This window comes from Sinocyclocheilus anshuiensis, unplaced genomic scaffold (assembly GCF_001515605.1).
Source record: "Sinocyclocheilus anshuiensis isolate Anshui unplaced genomic scaffold, SAMN03320099.WGS_v1.1 scaffold199, whole genome shotgun sequence".
In the NCBI taxonomy this organism is placed as follows: domain Eukaryota; kingdom Metazoa; phylum Chordata; class Actinopteri; order Cypriniformes; family Cyprinidae; genus Sinocyclocheilus; species Sinocyclocheilus anshuiensis.
In genome coordinates this window covers 383,990-407,032 of record NW_015552582.1, presented here as the reverse complement: position 1 = coordinate 407,032, position 23,043 = coordinate 383,990, and the positions used below count along the sequence as shown (strand labels likewise).

Below are 23,043 nucleotides of genomic sequence, written 5' to 3'. Positions count from 1 at the left end.
CCCCCCTCCTGTGACCCATGGTTTGTCTGTATGTGTATTCAGAGCCAGTGAGCAACGGACTTTCATAATAATAAAAAACTGCGTTAATGCGCAATAAAATAATTGTCGGTGTTAATCAATTAATGCATTAACATGATAATAACGCATTAACTTGCCCAGCCCTATTATATATCAACACCGTGCCACCGGCGGTAGTTGGTCCATTACCACCGCGGTGGTAAAAATCTGCCACCGTCACAGCCCTATCCACTAGTGCTTAGCACTGCCTCTGGAGGTCATCCGGAATTCAAAGAACCACAGTTACATACGTAACTAGCGTTTTCTCAAGAATATTAAGCAACACAACTGATTTCAACATTTTATAATATTGCATGCACGTAGTTTATTTCGCGCTTTGATATGAAAGGATACAGGCTACAGCGCGCCGGCGCCTTTGTGCATGCAATTGAAGAGCATGCGCTTCGAGCACAGTACCGTTTCCGTGCTTGCTTGACTCGCGCCTGGCACCAATTGTGAAGAGGAGCACGCGTCTGAAACGTCTCCCGTTCTATGCACTTCTTGTCAAGAGAAAAAGTGACAGAAGCAGCAGTTGTGACAACTGATTTCAACATTTTATAATAAGAAATGTTTCTTAAGCAGCAAATTAGCATATTAGAATGATTTTTGAAGGATCATATGACACTGAAGACTGGAGTAATGATGCTGACAATTCAGCTTTGCCATCACAGGAATAAACATCATTTTATAATACATTGAAATAGAAAATATTTCCCTCCAAAAAATAATATTTCATAATGTTACTGTTTTACAGTATTTTTACTTAAATACGTGCAGCCTTTGGAACATAAGAGCATTGTGTTGTGTTTGGTTGTCATGGATGATCCTGGGACACAATTCAATCTGTCCACAGAGAAAGACTAAAACAGATGGATGAGAAGATGGGATGAACATTAAATGAAGAGGACAGGAAGAGGCAGGTTTTAATGCAAAAAAGAAAGATAATGAAATGTATGCAGAAGAAAACTAAAGAAATGTAGGCAGATGAATGGATTGAGGCGAAGGCGGTTTACATAGACCAAGAGATAAGTGCACAGTTAATGAGATGCTCTTAAATATAATGCTAGATAATACAGCTGATGGATGTTCTCTTAAAGGTAAAGGCAGATGGTCTGGCCTGCATCAGGGAAGTTTATGTAAGAACATCCTCATGAATCTTCTCTTTTAAACATGAGCCGCACTCCGCTGTGTGAGTGTATGTTCTTTGGAAGTGCAGCATAGGCCATGTCACCTTGATGTACTAACTCTATTCAGGGGAATGTTTATGATGATTAATAAAGTATTATACGATTTATTTAGTAATGTAATTTTGTGCTTAATCAAGCCATTCGTTTAACAACATGCTAACATCAGATTTATTGGAAGTGACTTAGAATTAGTTGAGTACAATGAAATTTCATTACACAAAGAAATGTTTCTCAAAAGTCTGACAATTTGTGAGGCAATTCAGACACTTCAGTCACTTATGAAGTTACCTTTAATTTAACACCCTGCCTTGGAAGATATCTGCCTATGTAGACAGCAGACAACGAAGCAGCTTGCTAGGGTTTGGACCAGAGTCATAGTCCTTTATCTCAAAAACAAACATTGTGCCAAGTCTTGTCTGTTTGACAGATCCAGCGGTTTCGAACAAGGCCAGACTGATCTGATCTGATAAAGACAGGCCATAGCAGCTGTGGTTTCAACGTGTTTTCTGCTGTTGAATGAGAACAATGCAGTATGTAAAATAATCAACGCAGCGTAATGTTGTTTTTGCTGCAGTATGCAAACACACTTGTGCTTCCCTTCTCTCTCTTACACAGTGAACAAATAATAAAGTCAAAACGTACCCCCATTCTCTTCCCCGTAATTGTATGGTTATGCTAACGGTATCATTTAGTTCAGACAGTGTTTACAGACACGCACACAATCACATAAGAGTTCACAGGCCACATTCTCAACAGTGTTACCATTGACCATAAGATGGCCACTGTGACACGACTCTGAAACCAAATCCAAACACACATGCAAAAACAACACACCTACTCGTATCACAGGATTAACTGCTAAAATGCTAAAAAATTCAGTGAATAAGATAAGATATAAAAAATTACTCCTGTAATACACTCTTTTAAGTTTAAAACACAATATGGAATAATTTTTTCCTGATGCCTGTTTCTGCCTCAGCGTAAAAATAAAAGGCAATTGTGACTTGAATTTTTCATATTTCTTTACTTTATTGGTTTTGTAATTGCAGCTTTATATCTAAAAATTGTGACTTCATTTCTCACAATTGCAAGGTTCTCTATAATTGCAACTTTATATGTAAAAACTAAAAAATTTCCGCTTAGAGTTTGGCATATATTAACTGTAATTTGAGTGTGTTGTATCTGCATGAAAGTGTAACATATTTTGTAATTCATTTTGGCTGAATTTGCTATATAAGAAAGCAGAATATAAAGAAGTCTGACACACACAAAACACACTATGGCTGCAACTCAACTAATGTTCTCTCTCGCTCTGTTACAGACACAAAAGCTCAACCATAGACTTTGACCTAATAATTAATGTCAGACTGAAACACCAAAACACACCTAACAAAACATTACTCTTGAAAACACACACAAGTCTGCGATGTAAGGGGTTAAACTTAACCATCTGTGATTCTAGTTTGTGTCTCTAACACACAGTCGGAGGGTTGAGTTCAGTGTGTGTGTGTGTGTGTGTGTGTGTGCATAATGAGAGGAAACCAGGTTTCAAAATAAGAGTTCTGTACTATTGAGTGTGATGTTCCAATGAATCACACTCCTCCTTTAAAAAAAAACAACCCATAAAAAATTGAATAAAATCATATATATGTTAATTAAAATAACATGTTGAAGACATTTTTTGAACAAGTATGTGAACAGACTGAAATTAACTGGCTTTGGAAGTGCAGATACTTACGGTCTGTAGGTGGCAGCGACATACCATGTAGTTAAGAGTTCATTCAGGAGTGTGTGTGTGTGTTTCTGTGCATGTACTCTGTGTTTTGCATGTTTTGTTGGTTAATAAAATGCAAACTACGGAGGATCAAACTTTGAAATACGTGTCTCTTTTTCAGCATCTGTTTACCGCGTCCTGGCGGACGACAAACTAAAAGATCCAAACATTTACAATCATTCGAATCAGGTATAAACAGGAAATGTCAAATTACTCCATAAACTCACACACTCACATCAGTGTGCTTTTATGGAGGGAGTCTCTTATTGAAATTAGTCAAACACAGTGTATGCTTTGAAACATAATTCTGACTTCCTGCTAATTTGTGTCTTTAGGGCAAGAAGGCAAACATGCATCTTTATGATTAAGATGCTACTCAGCGGAGAGCACTATGATCAGAGAGATATCTAATGGGTGTACTGTACAGCCTCCTGGGGTGAAGGCAAATTTGGTCTTTTATTCCCGGAAACTACAGCTGGATGATGAGTCACTGCAGAATTGGGCTATTTTACAATCACTGCATATTTAATTCTGTTAACACTGTACGGTTCAAACTGATCAGGGAGGAACATGAGTCTAAAAGGAGGACAAACGGAGGAATGCACACCCTCTCTGTCACACATACGCATAAACAAAACAACAAACTGCTGAAATGCTGCATATCATATGGCTTAGTTAGCTAAACAAGAGCAGACATCTTCTGCTATCATTTAGAAAGAGAGAGAGAACAGCTGAAAACAGAAGCCAAAATCAGCATGTCGTGGTTAATCAGTATGTCTGTTTTCATTCTCTCTGCTTTCTCTTTATCTCCCACACATTCACAGAAAGAAATCCGGCATCGGAACAATCTGAACTCTCACAGTGACAAGACAAGACCAATTTTGGTTAGAGAGGAGATCAATACATGAGACTATATGCAACTCTGCAATATTCTTTGGGCATTTTGTGTTTTTAATTTGACAGGACATAAAGATCGACAAGAACAGCAACTAAAACCATAAAAAACATGTTTGTTACTTGAAACAAAATAAACAGTAACAGGTATAAAAAAAAAAAAAAAAAAGTAAAAGTCAACATTTCTCAATTTCGTTTAACTTGATGTAAAAAAAAATTAATACAATTGAATAAAAACTATACAGGCATACTAAAAATCACATAAAAAGGCAACTTTAAAATGAAAATGTAAAAATAATATTTAAAATATTAATAAAGACTATAACCTCATTGATACTACAATAACAATGGACTGGATACAGAAAAGAGTGCAGATTCTGATTCTAACAGCTTTCTCATACATTACAAAAAAAAAAAAAAAAATTAAAAGAGAAAACATCTGGCCTGTTCAAACCAAGACGGATATTCAAGCAAAAATTCTGTGCAACATTTTAATGTGAATGAACAAATGTTAATGCTTCTGTTCAGACCGTCACAAACATTTGTATTGCTGTCAGTGCAACAGATTTATCTTATTTTATTTTTTTATTTTTTAGAGAGGCATTCTAATCTCGCTTCAATGGCCATTCAAGCTTTTGGTCACATGCCAAGTGCCGCTGCTGTTAACAGGGTCCAGACAAAAAAAAAAAATCAGTTAAGGAGCCATTGGCTCCTATAAGAAATAAAAATAGGCAGCAAATTATTTTTTTTCTTTCAAAACACTTTAACATCTCAGTTCATACTGTCATGTGTTTATGTCTCCCCTCCTTTTACTGCATCAGCATTTTAATCCATCTTGTAGATGTCCTGGGAACTAAGGTTCACTTAAAGTGAGAACTTAAAAAATGTATTTTCCAACTTGAGAACTACATAGTCACAGAATTGTTTATTACACAGAATTTGTGCCAGTATCATGGACCATAACTATGTCAGCATCACTTGGCCCTTGATTGTAGTTTGGGCTCCCCCTCAGTGCATCCTATAAATGCTCTCATATGTCTTGCACACATCCAGTCAATTTTCTTCATTAGTAACATGCAATTATAGGAGGTGTTGAAATTTATCTTTAGCTCCTTGCATTCTTTCTTATCATGTAGACAACAGGTTAAGTATAATATAGCACATATATTTAGCAAAATGCTCCTCTTTATAGTTATATTTTCTAGCTGTTACAATCTTACACCAATATGCTTAATATCTCAAAAACAATGTGTCCAACAGGTTGTCATGTAAACTTTTATCAGGTAAAGATCATGTAGTAGTTGACTAATATTGGATTTTTCAGTGAATGATTTTTAAACTTTTCTATTTAGACTAACCCGAATATTTGCTTACACTCTTGGATGTCTGTGACGAGATGAAACCCTGTGTGTCGGAGCTGATTAGCTTGAGTGATATGTGTTTTCAGGGCTGATGAAGGGCAGAAGGGCTGTACAGAATGTGTTCTGCCCTCTTTCCATCTGCTCAGTGTGCAGAGTCAGCAGAGCCGTTTGATTGACTCATGGAGCTGCTGTGGTGAGCACGCCATAGGAATCCAGCATTCCATGGAAGAGGACTCGGAGGAACCAAGCTGTTCCGCTAAGATGTACTGTAAATAATACAATAATGCTTTGATGAACTTGATCATTCATCATTCTGTTATATCAGCGGCGTCCAGCAGGCACAGACTTCGCCCACTTTAAACATGATGCCAGGTAAGTTAAGGGAGGGGCCAGAGACTGTTGTCATGGAGATTGAGAGAGTGATGTATTGATGGGCTCAGAGAGTACCGTTCAGGACAGCAGGACAATGCAGCACTTGAAACAAAATCAACAGAGCTGTATGCAAACCAACATTCCCATGAGAACAGATAAGCAAAAAACAACACCAGTTGAATAGAAAGAGTAAAATACAGCAGCAAAATGCAGGACGATGTTTTCATTTCTCAGCAAACCACTTTCAAACACTTATTTGTCTCTCCTGCTCTTTATTTCTTTCACTCTGATCCTCATCTTCATAAAAATTCCTCTTCCTTATCCAAACAACTAACATTAGTTCATTCAGACCTTACTGGAGCTCCAGCCAACATATTCCTGTAACCTCATCTCCTGTCTGTCCTTCTGAATAACTTGGAATTTCAGTTATTTCGAAATGCTCCATATTATCATGAAATGACTATAATGATTTAAGATTACCAAATGTGCTCTAAAAAATAAACGTAAAAAAGTAAGTCCCACACACACATTACAATATCTTGTCTGTCCCACACTCGGATTAACTGATATAACAGAAAACAGACAGATTAAGTTATCTGATGTAAACCACAGTGTACACTACAGAGTGCAGAAAACAAAACAATATGTTAACCTGGATGCTGTACTGCATTAACTTAGTAGACTTTGTGTGTGAGTGTGTGTCCATTCCAGACTAAAATTATGTGCTCATACACACACACACACACACACACACACACACACACACACACACACACACACACAAGAACAAACTCACAGATGGGATAAAAGAGTGAGTAAGTCTTTGTCTTTCTCTAAAACACACACACACACACACACACACACACACACACAAACACACCTCACTTCAGGACACTTATGGGAAGAGTCAAGACCATCGCTCTTAATAATTTATGAGGATGAGAACAACTAACATTAAGAGCAGAGGAATGAGACTTTATCCCACTGAGCACTGAAAGATTTGGACGACACTGCTTATGAATATAAGAAAAAAAGAAAGAAAAATAATGAATATAAGAAAGAAAAAACTGAAAAGACAAACAAATAAGTGAACAAACTAACACATAAACAAAAACAACTGACAACATAAAAGAACAAGCAAGCAAAAGTATAATATGCTGTAAAAAAGTACTGACAAATGAACAAAGAAAATAAAAGGCTAAAAGAACAAAAAAGAAAAAAGTAATGAACAGATTAATAAATGAACAAACAAACAAACTAAAATGGAAATTAATTAAAATAATCAACAAAACAAAGAAATGAAAAAAAAAAACAGACAAAAATGAACATACAGACAAATGACAGAATAAAACACTGAAAGAGTAAGTACTTAATAATGAACAGATGAAAATATAAACAAACACACAAAGAAATTTAAAAAACAAACAAGCATAGAAACAAAGAGCCAAAAAGAACTAATTGAAAATAATTAATTGAAAAATAAAACAATGAATTGAACAAAGAAATGTACGTAAAACAGCCAAATAAACATACAAACAAATGAGTGAGCAAAATACTTAAAGAACAAAAGAAAAAATAACTAATTTACGAATGGATGAAAATATGAATGAACAAACAAACAGACTATAACACACAAAGAAATGAAAAAACAACAACAACAACAACAACAACCAAAGAAATAAAGAAAAAGCAAAAATGGAACTAAAGAAAAAGAGAAGGAAAGAAGAAAGAGAAAAAGAAGGAATGAAAGAAAGAAAGAAAGAAAGAAAGAAAGAAGACGTGGGCTGCATGTGAAGAGTGTGTGTTGGACCCATTGCCCCCCTCCCCAAACAGCTTCATAATTAGCGGTTGCGTGTTGGCCTCGTTTGGGTTACTTTCATTCCTTTTATTTTCCCCTCTTTTCCATGGAAAACAACAACACATGAAAACACACATTGCACTACTCATCTGTTCTCCCCTAAACGAGAGAGAACGGGGGAAACAAGAACTTGAGTCCCCTCAGCCTCATGTGTAGGACAATACACATCTGAAGTTACGTTCTTCCCTCTGAATTTATCTTTCCCTCAGTCGCATCTTTCCGCATCCGGTCGTCACAAGTCTCGCAGGCGGAAAAGGCGCTTGGCTACGTCAGATATCAAAACCACACATAGAGTCGAATTTGTGTTCAGCCGTGGAGCTATGCCACACAAATGGAAAGCAAATTGATGTCAAACACGTGGAGCATGTGGTGCTTTAGACCCATGCTCAGTGCTGACGCATAGGCTTGCCTCAAATCCATGTTTACGACAGAAAACATCTCAAAATGGCACGCAGCCTCTCTGAGCTGAGTCTAACTCTGAGAGACAGACACCACACGCTCAAACCACACAGGAAGAGCAAGAGTGTCTCTAATTACGGAGGTCAATTAGATAATGGATAAGTGGGAAGAAGGAGGGAGTGGGTGAGATAGATATGCTGCATGAGAGAGATAGAGGGATGAGATTCAAAGACAGAGGAAGAGGGACATTTATTTATATTTTTGGCATATGAAGTCACATTCCAGTTTTATAATTATAATTTATTTTAATTAGTAATAATAATAATAATAATAATAATTAATAAAATTAATTTCCAGTAGAATATATTGTGTTTTTAATAGTTTAATAGTAACATACTGAGAGTCTAATAGCAAATTCTGAAAATGCTAGTCATAAACATACATTATAATGCTCATCATGTCTAAACTCCACCTCTAAAATGGAAGTGTCATTACATAAAAAATAATAAAAATATTGAAATTGACACTACAACAAAAATCTGTTATGCAAAAAAGTCTTATGCTTGAAGTTGCAACTGCTACATATTTGTTAACATAGTTTTTTTATTATCATAGTCATATATAGTTTTATACTGTTCATCTATGGTGGCAAATGAATTGGAAGCCTCACACTTTCAGATTGTGAGATATTTGATTAGATTTTATAGATATTTTATTGATTTTTTTATATTTTTTATTATGTACAATACATAAATGGACCAAGGTGAACATTTAGGTTGTGAACCCTGTTTTGTTTTTAGACAGTTGCATTTCACTTTCAAAAAAAGTCCAGTATGCTACCGCCGCTCGTCAACGGCAGCTGTCACAGTTGCTAAAGGCAACAAGAGCAATCATCCGAAAGCTAGATTGTCCCATTTAACAACACGGTTCAACCAAGTCGTCGTCCAAGTCGTCCACGGTTGAACCAAGTCGTCATCTAAGGATGCAGCCCCTGAATCGGGACACAGCTACTGTCTGAATGAATTGCTCACTGAATCATGTATTCAATCGATTCATTCAAACACTCAAATTCATTCAGGAACCTAACGTCACTACTGTGTGGTGCTCAGAGACGCAAAACAATTCTGCTTTGACTTCATTTGGAACAATTATACTACCGCTCAAATGTTTGAGATTCGTTTTTTTTTTTTAAAGGAATTAAAACTTTTATTCAGCAAAGACATTAAATTGATGTGACAGTGACAGCAAAAAAGTGACAGTATAAAGACATTTATAATGCTACAAGAAATTTGTATTTTGAGAAAAAAAATTTCTTTTCAATTTTCTATTTATCAAAGAATCTTGAAAAAAAATGCATCATGATTTCCACCAAAATCCACAACTGCTTTCAACAATGATAATAAGTAATGTTTCTTGAGCACCAAATCAGCATATTTCGATTTCTGAAAGATCATGTGACACTGAAGACTGGAGTAATGGCTGCTGAAAATTCAGCTTTGTCATCACAGGAATAAATTACATTTGAAAAAATATACAAATAAACGCCAGGTATTTCAAATTGTAATAATATTTCACAATGTTACTGTTTCTACTGTATTTATTTATTTATTTATTTTTTCATTTTATTAAGGCTGCATACATCAAATACATGCAGCCTTGGTGAACATAAAAGACTTCTTTCAAAAACATTCTTACCATTCTTAACAACTAAAATCTTACCGACCCTAAACTTTTGAATGATAGTTTATCTGGTCATTTAGGATCTAAAATGTACACAATATTAACTTTTTGTTTCTTGATCTGTTGTATTAGAAGTATTAGAAGTAGCTTCCTTACTGTATTGTTAAATTAGCAACTTGCTACTTTCTTAGACTACTCTGCACGTATCAATTATTATGTTTCATGGGATTGCTTTTAAATATAAAAATGTTTTGATTTACATTTCCACCATTGTTACATATTTTGTCATTCTGTTCATAGCATGCAGTTAAACTGAACAAACATATAGTTTTTGTCAGGCCCATGAAACAGTAAACGAGTCACAGAGAGAGAAAGAGAGAGAGATGGCAGAGGATAAAAAATTGATCCCAGCTTTCAGGAGGAGTATGTCAGGCAAACATGACGTGGACCGCACTTCTCTGCTCACTAACACAAGTGATGTTTTGAGGGATACTGCACAGGGGCTCAGTGCAGACCAGCAGCGGAGAGAAGACATTTAAGTACTTCCAGACACATCAGCACAGAGCCTGAGGCCTCTCCACCTCCTCTGTGTCCCGCTGTCAATCACTGTGTGTGTGTGTGTGGAGATGAAGATGAGTGGGAGGAGTGAAGCTGAGGGCTAGTGCCAAAAACATAAAAAAAAAAAAAACTTCTTTAGGGCAGATGAGTTTGATTTTCTCTCAGAACTCAGCCCAAATGTAAGTGTAAACAAAGGCCGAAACGAAAGAGAAACAACATGAAAATGGCGTGCATTCTCCAGCGCTCACGTTTCTCCACAAACCATGAGAGCCACGTCAAGCTGAAAACCAGACACCGTTACTGTTAATCAAAACGCACAATGTAAGCAGCACTGCTGGTGCAGCAAAACTGAAACAGATGCAGACAAACGTGGAAAGAAACAATTCACTCACAGTGAAAATTCTGTCATCATTTACTCACCCTCATGATGTCTTTCATGCGTGTATGACTTTTTTTTTTTCAAGAAACACAAAAGGATAAATTATGGAGAATATTCATGGTGTTAGTCAATAACACCAAACGCAACAAGTTCTTTAACCCAATCTCATGAATGTGCGTATCAATACCACGAGTTTCTATTTCTATTTGGCCTACTATTTATTTGCACAAATTGACTTTGGCGTGCATATGATACGCAATGGTTAGGATTAGGGGTGTGGGGTAGGTGCGTATTATATGTACGGCAAAACTGCGTATCATATGCACGCCAAGACATTGCGTATCATATGCATGCGAAAACTGCATATTATATGTATGCCAAACACATGCGTATCACATGCACGCCAAAGTCAATTTCTGCGTATAAATAGCACGCCAAATAGAAACCGAAAATCATCTTGTGACTGAATACAACATGGCAGGATTAAATATTCACATATAAAAATAAGGACTGAATTGTAAAAATTCCATCTTTGTCTACGCATGTAACATTACATAGATGTACTGTTTAAAAGTTTGTGGTCGGTAAAATATATACAATTTTTAGAAACATGTCTCTTATGCGCACTAACGCTGCAATTATTTGATTAAAAAATGCGGTAAAAAGAATAATATTTTGAAATTAGAATTTAAAATAATTGTTTTCTATTATAATATATTTTAAAATATAATTTATTCCTGTAATGCCAAGTCCAGTCTTCAGTGTCACATGATCCTTCAGAAATCATTCTAATAAGCTGATTTGGTGCTGAAGAAACATTTCTTATTATTATCAATGCTGAAACTGTTGTGCTGTATGATATTTTTGAGCAAACTGTGATACATTTTTTTCAGTATTCTTAGGTTTTCAAGCTTTAAAGCTGACAACTGAACGAAGAATATAAAAAAATTTAATCAAGTGCTAAAATGAAATTATGTTCTTGTTTTTTTTTGTTTGTTTTTTCCCCTCCTGTTAAAATGGTGTAAAGTATTTTGCATTATCTGACAATATTTTTTAAAATTAGCTAAACAACAGAAAATTTCCAGTTAGTGCAACTTCTGGTGGAGAAGTTAAGTTTTAATTAGTGCAACTTCTGGTGGAGAAGTTAAGTTTTAATTTACATTTCAATCTGTTCTTCGGTGTAATCATAGGGCTTCTTAACACTTAGAATATAGCGTTGTATGGAAAAACTTTTAAGGTTGCTTCTTTGTCCATGTTAGAGCCCTAAATACAAAACACCAGCTTTGAAAACTTCAAATATCTAATGCGTTCCATGAATAAAACAGTCATTCAGGTTTGGAACGACATGAGGGTAAAATGATGACTGACAGAATATTAAATTTGGGTGAACTATTCCCTGCAAGACATCTGGACCCCTGGAGCTGTTTCATTTAGCTGGTCTCTGACTTAAAGCTGCAGTGCCCTGAAACTAATCAGAATTAATTACATTACTCAACTGCTGCAGGGCCAATCAGAGTGCAGAAAGAACTACAACCACTGAGGAGAAAATTCCCAGGATGCTCAGGATTCTGGCTAAGCTATGCGATGAGAAAATTTAACCTGTGTCTCACTGACCGCAACTGACCCTGAACAACCCATTACCATGACACAACAATCCAATATCTCTCACACACACACAGCCTGAGCATGAGAGGAACATGGAGGCAGGACAAAGGAGGACTGTGTTTGAAGGTGATATATTGCTGAAGGTGGATGTCACAATTTGAATCTGGGAATAATTAAAAATGTGTGTGTGTAAGAGTGTGAGGCTTGACCAAACTATTTGTGACTAAGCTTTAATGGAAAACCAAAACTGTTCGCCAAAATCATAGGGACGGTATGTGCTGCTTTTATTCATCATCAGAGAAACTGAATATTCGAGTTCTGGAATTTGAAACCAGCTCTATATGAGAGCTCTCTGTTGGCGCTGGCTAACGGCTCTCAGCTCGGTGAAAGCTCTGCATTGTGGGGGATTTCCAAAAGTCAGCAGTGTCCGACTGGAGCTCCAGAGTACACTCACTTCAGCCCGACGCCAGCTTGTCCGCAGACGCACACACAAAGGTGAAAAGACACAGACCACCTTGACATTCAGACACACAGACGTTGTGGCGGTACAGATTGACACACACACACAGCTGTCAGTGACTCTGTCTACAAAACCAAAACACTGACCTGATTCACCATTTAGCATGTTTTCACACCTCAGCTAAAAATGCATACACACATAGCGTATACAGACATATGTCTGATCCTTATGCTACACCTCAATGCTGCATTCAGTAAGACTTACATACTGAGATTATGCATTATACGTACAGGCTACATAGAAGATGTTACCAAAGGTTACAAAGGTTATATCAGTAGTCCTGTACTGTAGTGCTCCATGAACTAAGTATATATGTGTCAGAACTGTATATACACCTGAATAATGGACATCCAAGGCTGTTTTAAGTGTGTTTGAGGAGAAACTGTTCTGATCAGGTCTTGGTTTGGTACCCTTTGGGAGGCATTTCATTTCAAATCAATGAGCTGTGAGGCCCAGAGAGCTGTCAGCACATTCACTGCTGAGATGATGGACTCTCTCATACAGCTGGAAGCAGTCTGACAGCCAATGAGTGCTAAGAAACAGTGACAGACTGATGTTGACCAGGCCTATATAAATATAATTTATTCCTGTGATGCAAAGCTGAATTTTCAGCATCACTACTCCAGTCTTCAGTGTCACATGATACTTCAGAAATCATTCTAATATACTGATTTATTTTCAATAGTGGAAATAGTTGTGCTGCTTAATATTTTTTTGGAACCTGTGATATTTTTTCAGGGTTCTTTGATGAATAAAAAGTTAAAAAGAACAGCATTTATTAAAAAATAGAAATCTTTTGTAACAATATACACTACCGTTCAAAAGTTTGGGGTCCGTCATTTTTTTCTTTTCTTTTTTTTTTTGAAAGAAATGAATGTTTTTATTCAAGGAGGAGTTAAATTGATAAAAAGTGTTAATAAAGACTTGTATTGTTAGAAAAAAAAAAATATATAACATATTTTAGATCCCTTAATCCTATTTATACCTATACTTAACAACTATCTTACTAACTATTAATAAGCAGGAAATTAGGAGTTTATTAAGACAAAAGTCATAGATAATAGTTAGTTAATAGTGAGAATTGGCCCCCAAACTAAAGTGTGTGACCGAAATGTTTCTTGAGCACCAAATCAGCATATTATAAATTATTTCTGAAGGATCATTTGACATTGAAGACTGAAGTAATGACTGCTGAAAATTCAGCTTTGCCATCACAGGAATAAATGACATTTTAAAATAAAATTTAAAATAAATGCAAATAATATTTATTAAATGCAGCCTTGGTGATTATAACGGACTTCTTTAAAAAAAAAAAAAAACATTAAAAAAATTCTACCAACCCTATATGAATTCTGAGATTAATGACACAAATGTATCATTTATTAAAAAACAGCGAAGAATCTTAAATATTTTTTTCTTTGAAGTCATTACTAGTTTTAAGTTTTTCAGAAATCTTTTTTAAAAATCTGTGGTTTAAATTAAATGAGAGAAAAAAAAAAGTCTCAGACTTTTGGATCCAAAATATTTTTATCGACCACTGAAAAACATATCGGTTGACCACTGAGAAGAGATTCATGACCCAGATAGTCTAAATAAACTGTAAAATATGGAATATGTTTTCGAGAACTTGATGAAGAAAATGAAATTAGGAGACCTAGATCTCAATGTCTTTCCTAGATCTGAATCTTTAGCTTTTCCTTTGATAGCTGATTTATCTGACACATACGGACTGTTTCAATCACTTTCTTTAATCAGCTGTGTTGTATTAGCAGGCACATGAGGCTTTTATACACACACAGCCAATACACAAAAACACACTGCCATATATGCGCAGGTCATATGCAAAGGCACTGAGAAACAAATCCATGCAGGATGTTACTTCACAAACACAGCTGTGAGAGGAGGTCAAGTGTGTGAGGAGGACGTAAGCCACGTGAGTGTGCATCTCTGTGTTTGTGGGGTTTTATAGATGAAGTCAGTGTGTGGTCAGCTGATATATGTTGTGTGTGTGTATATGTATATGTGAGTGTGGGCATTTACACTGGAGGGTGAGAGGGAGTACGACAGATACTGGAACTTCCTGTGAGGAGTAAACGGATTGTGTCTTGTTTCCGGCAGTAATCCGTACGCCCTAAACACAGGAAGGCAGACGGGCTAAGCAAGTCATATCACACACATTAAAGCACTGGCTGGACTCCATCCAGAACTCTTCTCTCATGTGTTTTCTCCTGTCAGAGTCTTATATGATGTGCTCTATCTATCAATCTCTTGAACACAAATACTGTTCATATATTATGAGGCGCTGTCATCCTAGATGAAAACAGATAAAAATTAAGATCTTTCAATAGCTGCCTCACTGCCTTTTACAGTGCACTAAAAAAATCAATGAGATTGAATTTAAGACTGTCCATTATGGATGTGTGTAGCATGACATAGAAAAGGAAACTGTAAAACAACAACAACAACAAAATAAAAGATAAACAAACTGCTGTCTTTGCCTTCTGTACAATTACTAAACAAACTTTATACATCCAGGCTGATAGGTGTCATCATAGTGTCCAAAACCACTACTGAGATGCTAGCTAAACATACTAAAACTGCATCAAAAATTGCACACTGTGTGAGTAGCTACACCCTACTTAATGCAAAACAACAGTTTTTATTAATCTTGATTTTTCACAATGTGTGCTTTTCCTGGGGGAGTCGGAGTGAACCGCTGCGCTAATAGAGTCTCGTGAACACGCAGTCGTGCACAGAGATCAACGGACAAGATCAGAATATTTGCTAAATATGTTACAACTGAGTTTGTTTTTCACCAAACCCTGTCGTATATCCCCCGAGCACTTGGAATGTACGCTGCATGTCGCATGGGACCATTTTGTGATACTCTGTGTCTTTTTTAAAAAGCTTGATGCTAATCGCCATATACTGTCATTAAATGGATGAGTGTGAGCGGGACTTTTTTTTTTTTATCTCCTTTTGTGGTCCAAAAAAACAAAAAAAAACAAAAAAGAAAGAACGGCATACAGCATTAGAACAACACAAGGGTAAGTAAGTGATGACTTAAAGGGTTACTCCACCCCAAAATGAAAATTTTGTCATTAATCACTTACCCCCGTGCACCCCCATACGCTGTTTTCGTTCAAATCAAAGTGTAAATTTACTAGGCAGTCAATGGGACAGTCACAAGCCTCCCGGTTTTCATCCAAAATATCTTAAATTGTATTCCGAAGACGAACAAAGCTTTTACAGGTTTGGAACGACATGGGGGCAAAGTGATTAATGACAAAATTTTCATTTTGGGGTGGAGTAACCCTTTAATTTTCATTTTGGTTGAACTATCCCTTTAAATAGCATTTCAAATCAATAATGAAATCTGACTTGATCTGTCCTATAAATAGTTCCTTGTACTCAAATAGTGTTTAAAAAACATACTTCAGTTTGATATCACCAATGCGCACATGCAGTCCTAAAGAGCCAGAGCTTCTAACAGCAGCTAAAGTAATGCAATAACTTTATCAACTGGTTGTTTCATTTAGAAGGTAGGACTTGCATTGCTAGAGCTGCCATACTGCATTTGCAGTTTCTTCCATTCAAAGCAATAGGAGTGTATTGTCTTGGTATTCTTAGACGTACTGCTTCCACAACTGAAAGTTTACTATCCCATAAGGTTTTTGTCATATTTGTAAAGAGCAGAAAACAGAAACTGATGTCTAAGGTCACATGACAACAGCAACAGGGCAGATGTAGTGCATCCAGACTGTATATATATTACACACATGCATAGAACTCAGACACAGCTAGAGAGTGCAGACAGATAAGATAAGAGAGATGAGAGGAAATAGAGAAGGAAATCAACAGATGAATGATCAAAGCAGCAGAGAGATGAAACGATTCAAATTAAAACATTAGAGTGACAGATTTACAAAGAAAGCTAGATAGACTGTAACTCTTGCAAACTGGGACCGGCTCCAGGGCACATGTGGAGGGGTGGATGAAGGGGTCTACAGAGATGTTTTTTAGGGATCAGTGAGGACTGTCAGCCTGGGCAGCAGGAAAAACAAGGATGTTTGGACACCGTGTCAAAAAACTAATACGCTCGCACCCACGCACACATGAGCTAGACGCACATTCATACTGGAATAACGCCACGCGGTTTACTCCCACAGCGGTCATGCATGTGTATGGGGGAGGCCAAACAAGCTTGTTGTGTTATTGAGGTCAGAAAGCCAAGAAACTGTCCAGAAAGTGTCTCTAGGTGTGTGTTAGTGTGCATACAGTTAGATATTATCCAGGACGAGGCAGTGGGCTCCAGGCAGAGGGGAGCGGGTTGACCTGAGGGTGGGTTACGGGTTCAGAGGTCAAAGGTGAAGCGCCTTAACTTTGTCTGTGTGCGTGTTAATGACGGCCTGGAGCCACTGATGCAGTTTAACAGTGTGCGCAAATGTGCATTACCCATCTCTTTTCAAAGACAATAAGAGACACAGAAAAGATGTTTTCGGCTCCTGATGTGTCAGTACGAATAATTAGTTTGGTCTGTGAATGTAATGTAATGAGAAATCTATTGAGAAACAACAGTGTCCATCAAAAAAAGGAACACATTTACACTATTTTATAAAAAGATTTAAACTGAATGACCATCAAATAAAAGGTAATAGCATATTTTCCTTGCACCTTGATTACAGATAGCTTAAATTTATTAATCATTCATTTTAAAAACATCATATGAATTTGTTGGTTGCACCACGTGACTTGATTTGGTGGACAAAAGCATTTCAAATATTGAAAATATTTTAACAAAATACTGTCTTTAATTCTAAGAAATAATATTGCAAGATTTTCAGATATTTAAGTTGACAAATTACATGTACCACACTGATTCAAGTCATTATATGTATAAATTATATTTTTTATGTATTGTTTTTATTAATTAATAGATCTGGACCTGTCATGTCATTGAACCACCTTTATTCTCTTGGTGGAATGTCTGAAATCTTATGCTGTTGAAGCAATTTTAATGTACACTGAACAAAATTATAAACGCAACACTTTTGTTTTTGCCCCCATTTTGCATGAGCTGAACTCAGAGATCTAAGACTTTTTCTATGTACACAAAAGGCCTATTTCTCTCAAATATTGTTCACAAATCTGTCTAAATCTGTGTTAGTGAGCACTTCTCCTTTGCCGAGATAATCCATCCACCTCACTGATGAAAAATGGGGGCAAAAACAAAAGTGTTGCATTTATAATTTTGTTCAGTGTATATTTGGCTATACGGTAGTGTAAATAAATAGTTGTTTTTGCAAGAAATCCAATCCTAAAATGTTTTAAACATCACATTATCATATATTACTGCCCATTCAATAATCTAGTGACTTAAATACTTTTTATTTTATTAAGATAAAAGTATATAGAGTCAAAATGAATAACTCAAAATATTATATTATATATATGAGTAGATGAGCCACATAAGCCATCATAAAATAGCCAATATATGAACAACTGCATTTGTGACTGCAGAGTCTCTACACCAGTTGGTTTATTTTAACATTGATAGCATACTGTCATACCACCCAGTCCTATGCTACATATTGAGGATGACCAGAAAGAGAAGGTTTAGGAAAGAAAGAAAGAGATCAGAGCTGAAGCCTTTGTAAAGTTCTGATAAGTAAACATGATTCAAGCTGAGCTCAAGCAGAATGAATCCCTGATAGTGTGTGGGGTGGAGGAAGTCAAAGGTCACAGGTCCACTACAGCAGTATTAAGAGCACATTTACCACACAATTAATCAAATCTTCAGTCAGCCACTCACACCACTGCCCTTTGAAGGACCTCAACAACAAGGACCATCTGAAAACATCTTACAATACATACACATAGATAACACAAGCATCACTATTACTATAACTCACACTTATGGGCCGTTTACATCCATCTCAGGTAATCTGATCACAAGGGGTCAGGCAAGACAGATTGTTGTTTACAATTGCTAGCAACATGCGCCTCTTGTGATCGGGTTTCCAGGGGTCTCTGTTTTTTTTGTTACTACATACATCACTCGTCAGTGTGCCTGTGTGTTGTTAAAGTAGTGCTGGGTAACAAATCGCCATTCACAATATCAACAACAAACGTTTGAGTAATTTTCGATTTTTAGACTACATCTAGATGATCAAGTGCATGTTGCTAAAAAGCCAGCATATTCTTTGTTTCTGTATGAACGAGAGCTGCAATTTCATCTACTTCACATTCAAGAACATGTGATGCTTGTAGTGTTTTCATCATCTGCTCTCTCACTATTTGAGGACACTTCAAATAAACGTCATCTCGAGAGTTCACTTCACGAGCATTTCACCAAAATAAAAGTTGTGTTTACTTTAAACTTAGAATTATGACTTTTGCATAGTAAAATGCACTTTTTAGTAATAATTATAATAATACAATTTATTACAACATTTATACTTATTTATTATCATTATTATTATCTTCTCAAGAAATATCATATTACCAAGGTATTTTTGTTTTAATTCATGCATGTTACAATTTCTGTTGTGCAGCAACTTATTTGACAAAAATATTTTGATGTAAATTAATTCATATATTTTTATTAGTTTGATTAGATTAAAAGACTGATTACATTTTAAGAATTAATTTTAATAGATAACATTTTTGATAATAAATTTGTATGAAATCATACAAACATACCCAGTTACAAGGGATGTATTTTATTCCTTATTAATGGTATAAAATATATATTGTGATAAATATCAACAGTGAATGATACAGAAACAATATTGTGATAATATTTTTGGCCACGTCGTCTTGCATCATGGTGGCACCATTCAAATTTCCTTCACTAAATTTAAAGCTCTACTTAAATAATACAATCCCGTTAAATATCTCCAGTGCTTCTTTACCTAAAAACATGTTTGACACCATAATGGGAGGGTTTTTGAAAAAAATGACATTTAGAATGAATATAATTACACACTCTGTATGCTGGTCTGTGAGGTAACGGGAATGGGTGAAAGAGACAGCTCTTCTTGACCACAACACCCTCTACAGCAAACACTTTTACATACACACATTCCCCTGCCAGGGCTGCACACCAGCAGTACCAGACTCAAGGGCATGATGCCCACCTTTCCTCAGCTTTGTGTCAGCTTATTAACTCTAAGCTGCTCTCTAAAACCATTTTAGTGGGAAAGCAGAAGCCAAAGAAACCCAACCTGTCAAAACTTACAGCCATAGTCAACAAATCAGTGCATTACTGCCATTAACTACAGCCAAGCCCACAGCTTTAGCAAGGAAAAAATAAAAAAAATAAATACAATTAAATAAAAATAAAACTAATAAACACTAATAAATACGTACCATAAGGCCTTTATCCTTCAAAATAAAATAAATCCAATATGGCGACCAAGGGAAGAGAAGTAATGATCCATAAACTCATCTTATCTCAAACTCTACTGAAATCAACCACGATGAGTACCTAAGTATCAATAAAATAATTCAAACTACACTAGAAATAGATTATTGTAAGCAATATTTGTTTACTATTTATAAAATAGATTATTATAACTAATATTTGTTTGCTTTATATTTTTATTCTTATTAGAGTATCATGCTATAAGCTTTACCAACATGCTAACATGAAACTCTGTTGAACTCAACTGTGAGGAGCACTTTTTATCTTTGTTTGTTGCTGCCAATGTAGAGTGCTCCAAATCTGTCACTCATGAGCTTCCATGATGGTTGGGATCATGCTATCTATGCAGGCAGTAGACAGCTCACTAGTTTTGGGAACAGAGCTACAGGGTGAGGCCTGGTTGGATGGGCACCTTTATTAATATGCAGCTTTCCCATACTGTGCCCCAGGAGGGTGAGAGAGGTAACCACAGACCTGAAGAATGAACCCGTCTCATGCCAGTATTTTCAATAACACAATTTCAGTCTCTGGTTTCAGAAATCCAGCATGCAAATATCAGAGAAAAAAAAACATCAAAAGGAAAATAAATTGAAATATAATAAACAAGGGGAGAGAGGAAGAAAAATAACTCATTTCATTTATTACCTCAGGAAAATCAGAGATCCTGTTACGGCCAATGTTTAGAGTGCTAGCATAATTTTCTCAAGGCTGAATGCAGATATTTGATGTCTCAGAGAGAGCCTTATAATTACTGAATATTGACTTTTAGAGGCGCACACACACACACACACACACACAGAGTGGGTAACATTAAGACAGTCATGCTCATGGAGCACTCCAAAACTTCAAGAGAGAAACTTCCATTCAAGACTTGATAAAGAAATATTTATATGCCTATGTAAAAAGTCTGTATATTTGACCAAAAATAAATAGTTCAAAAATCTTATTGTAATGTCTTATCCAAAACTTTTGTAATGTGTTTACTACAGGTTAAATTTCATCTCCTTTCTAAACTTTTCCAGTTAATTTAAACAGAAACCTGACAGTTTCCCCCAAAATTAAAATTCTATTGTTTTACTCATTTAAAATTAATTTACTCATGTCATTCCAAACTTGTATGGCTTTCTTTCTTCTGTGGAACACACAAAAAAAAGGGATGTTTTCAAAAGTGATTTGTTTTTGTCAATGGCATCCAATGTTTTTCTGACCCCGTTGACTTAACAAAACATCTTCTTTTGTGTTCTACAGAAGAAAGAAAGTCATACAAATTTTAAACGACATGAGGGCGATGACAGAATTTTCATTTTTAGGTGAACTATCCCTTTAATAAAAGCAGAGATGGAGTATGCATTAGGTATGCTGTTCTTTTTATATAGTTTGGTTGCAAACAAGTGATTAGCATAATGTTTTACATGTTAGTAAACACCTTTTCCCTCTTTTTCCCCCAGAGCAATGATGATCACTGGAGAGCTGAAGGTTTATAAGCTTGTGTGCTGATTGCTGTTTGGCGGTTTGGCTGATGTGGCCGCTCTGGCCTGCTTCTGCTTCATGTTTTTGCTGATTTGTTTTAATGAGTTCCTATGGGCTGAGCTTTCCCGCTGATCTCTTTACAGCCACAGGAACCAGAAACTCCATCAAAAACAGTCTGTTAAAACTAATAACGGGCTAGTGAGAGGATATTAGTCTGGAACACTCTTTTCTGCATGTTCTAGAGTGGTTAAGATATTTTGATATGTTCAACCCTCTAATAAAACCTTTTTTAAAATCTCTCTGAATACTTAATTTTGCCTTTTCTCCTCTCTTGGCTCACTGTTTTCCACATTTCCTATTAAGATCTCTGTCCTTTCTCTCTACCCACATCTCCCTCACTCCCTCCATCCTCTACATATTTGACCCTTGACCTGTGATGTGATGCACACGCGTGTATCCTCCTCAGACGGCCTCAGCGAAAGCATTTCCTTTTCACTTTTGCATCCTCAGAGAGTACTCAGATCCAAGCTGCCTCACAACTCCACTGATGCTTAAAGAATCTCTCTGTTTTTCCCCAAAGCCAAACACAGTGTGTTTACTGAGAGCTGTGGCCAGTTAGGCTGTTTAGACTGTTTACTCACTCACTCACTGCACCTGCAGACACCAGAGTAAACTACAGAGAGTACAGTACTAACAGCAGTACACAACCACCAAGTTAAAAGTGACCAGTACACATTACATTAAGATGAAATACATTAAAAAGGAAATACATAACTCTTGATATTCTGATAAACAAGCTGTAACAATAATATCCCTACTGTGTGTCTGAAACAAACCTTTGTTCATCAGGCCAGTAAAGTTTCTTAGAATCTAACAAAGACAGACAAACTGTTGGTTAGTTGATTGGTCAGCTGGATGGATCTGTAGATGGATAAGTGAATGGATGAATGAATGAATCGGCAAATGGATGAGCGGGTGGATGAATGGATGGATTGATAGATTGATGAGTGGATGGATATGTAGATGGATGGATGGATTTTAGTTGGATTAGTTGGATGGATGGATAAATGGATGGAGGACAGATAGATAATTGGATAGGTGTAGTTAGATAAATGGATGGATGGATAGATGGAAATATTCAGCTTGATGGATGGACAGATGAATGAGTGGATGGATGAATGGATGAATTGGTAGATGAATGACTGAATGGATCTGTAGATGGATGAGTGGATGGTTGAATGTCTGAAACTGAATGGTTTAGTTGGAGGGATGAATGGAGGGATGGGTGGATGGACAGATGGATGAAGGACTGATTGACGAATAGGCGTAGTTAGTTGAATGAACATATGGATGGATGGATGTGTAGATGATGGACAGATAGGCTTAGTTGGATGGATCGATAGGTTTAGATAAACAGATGGATGAATAAGTGGATGGATGGATGGATGGACCATTGGATAGACGAATGAATAAAAATGGGATGGTTGGGAGGAATGAATGTAT

At 36.3% G+C, this 23,043-nt stretch overlaps 1 protein-coding gene across 1 annotated transcript in view; it reads right to left on the bottom strand.

Annotated features, from left to right (window-relative positions):
• Positions 1-23,043, bottom strand: part of LOC107665395 (sec1 family domain-containing protein 2-like) — a 123,233-nt gene that overhangs the window by 75,872 nt on the left and 24,318 nt on the right. The window lies entirely within an intron of this gene.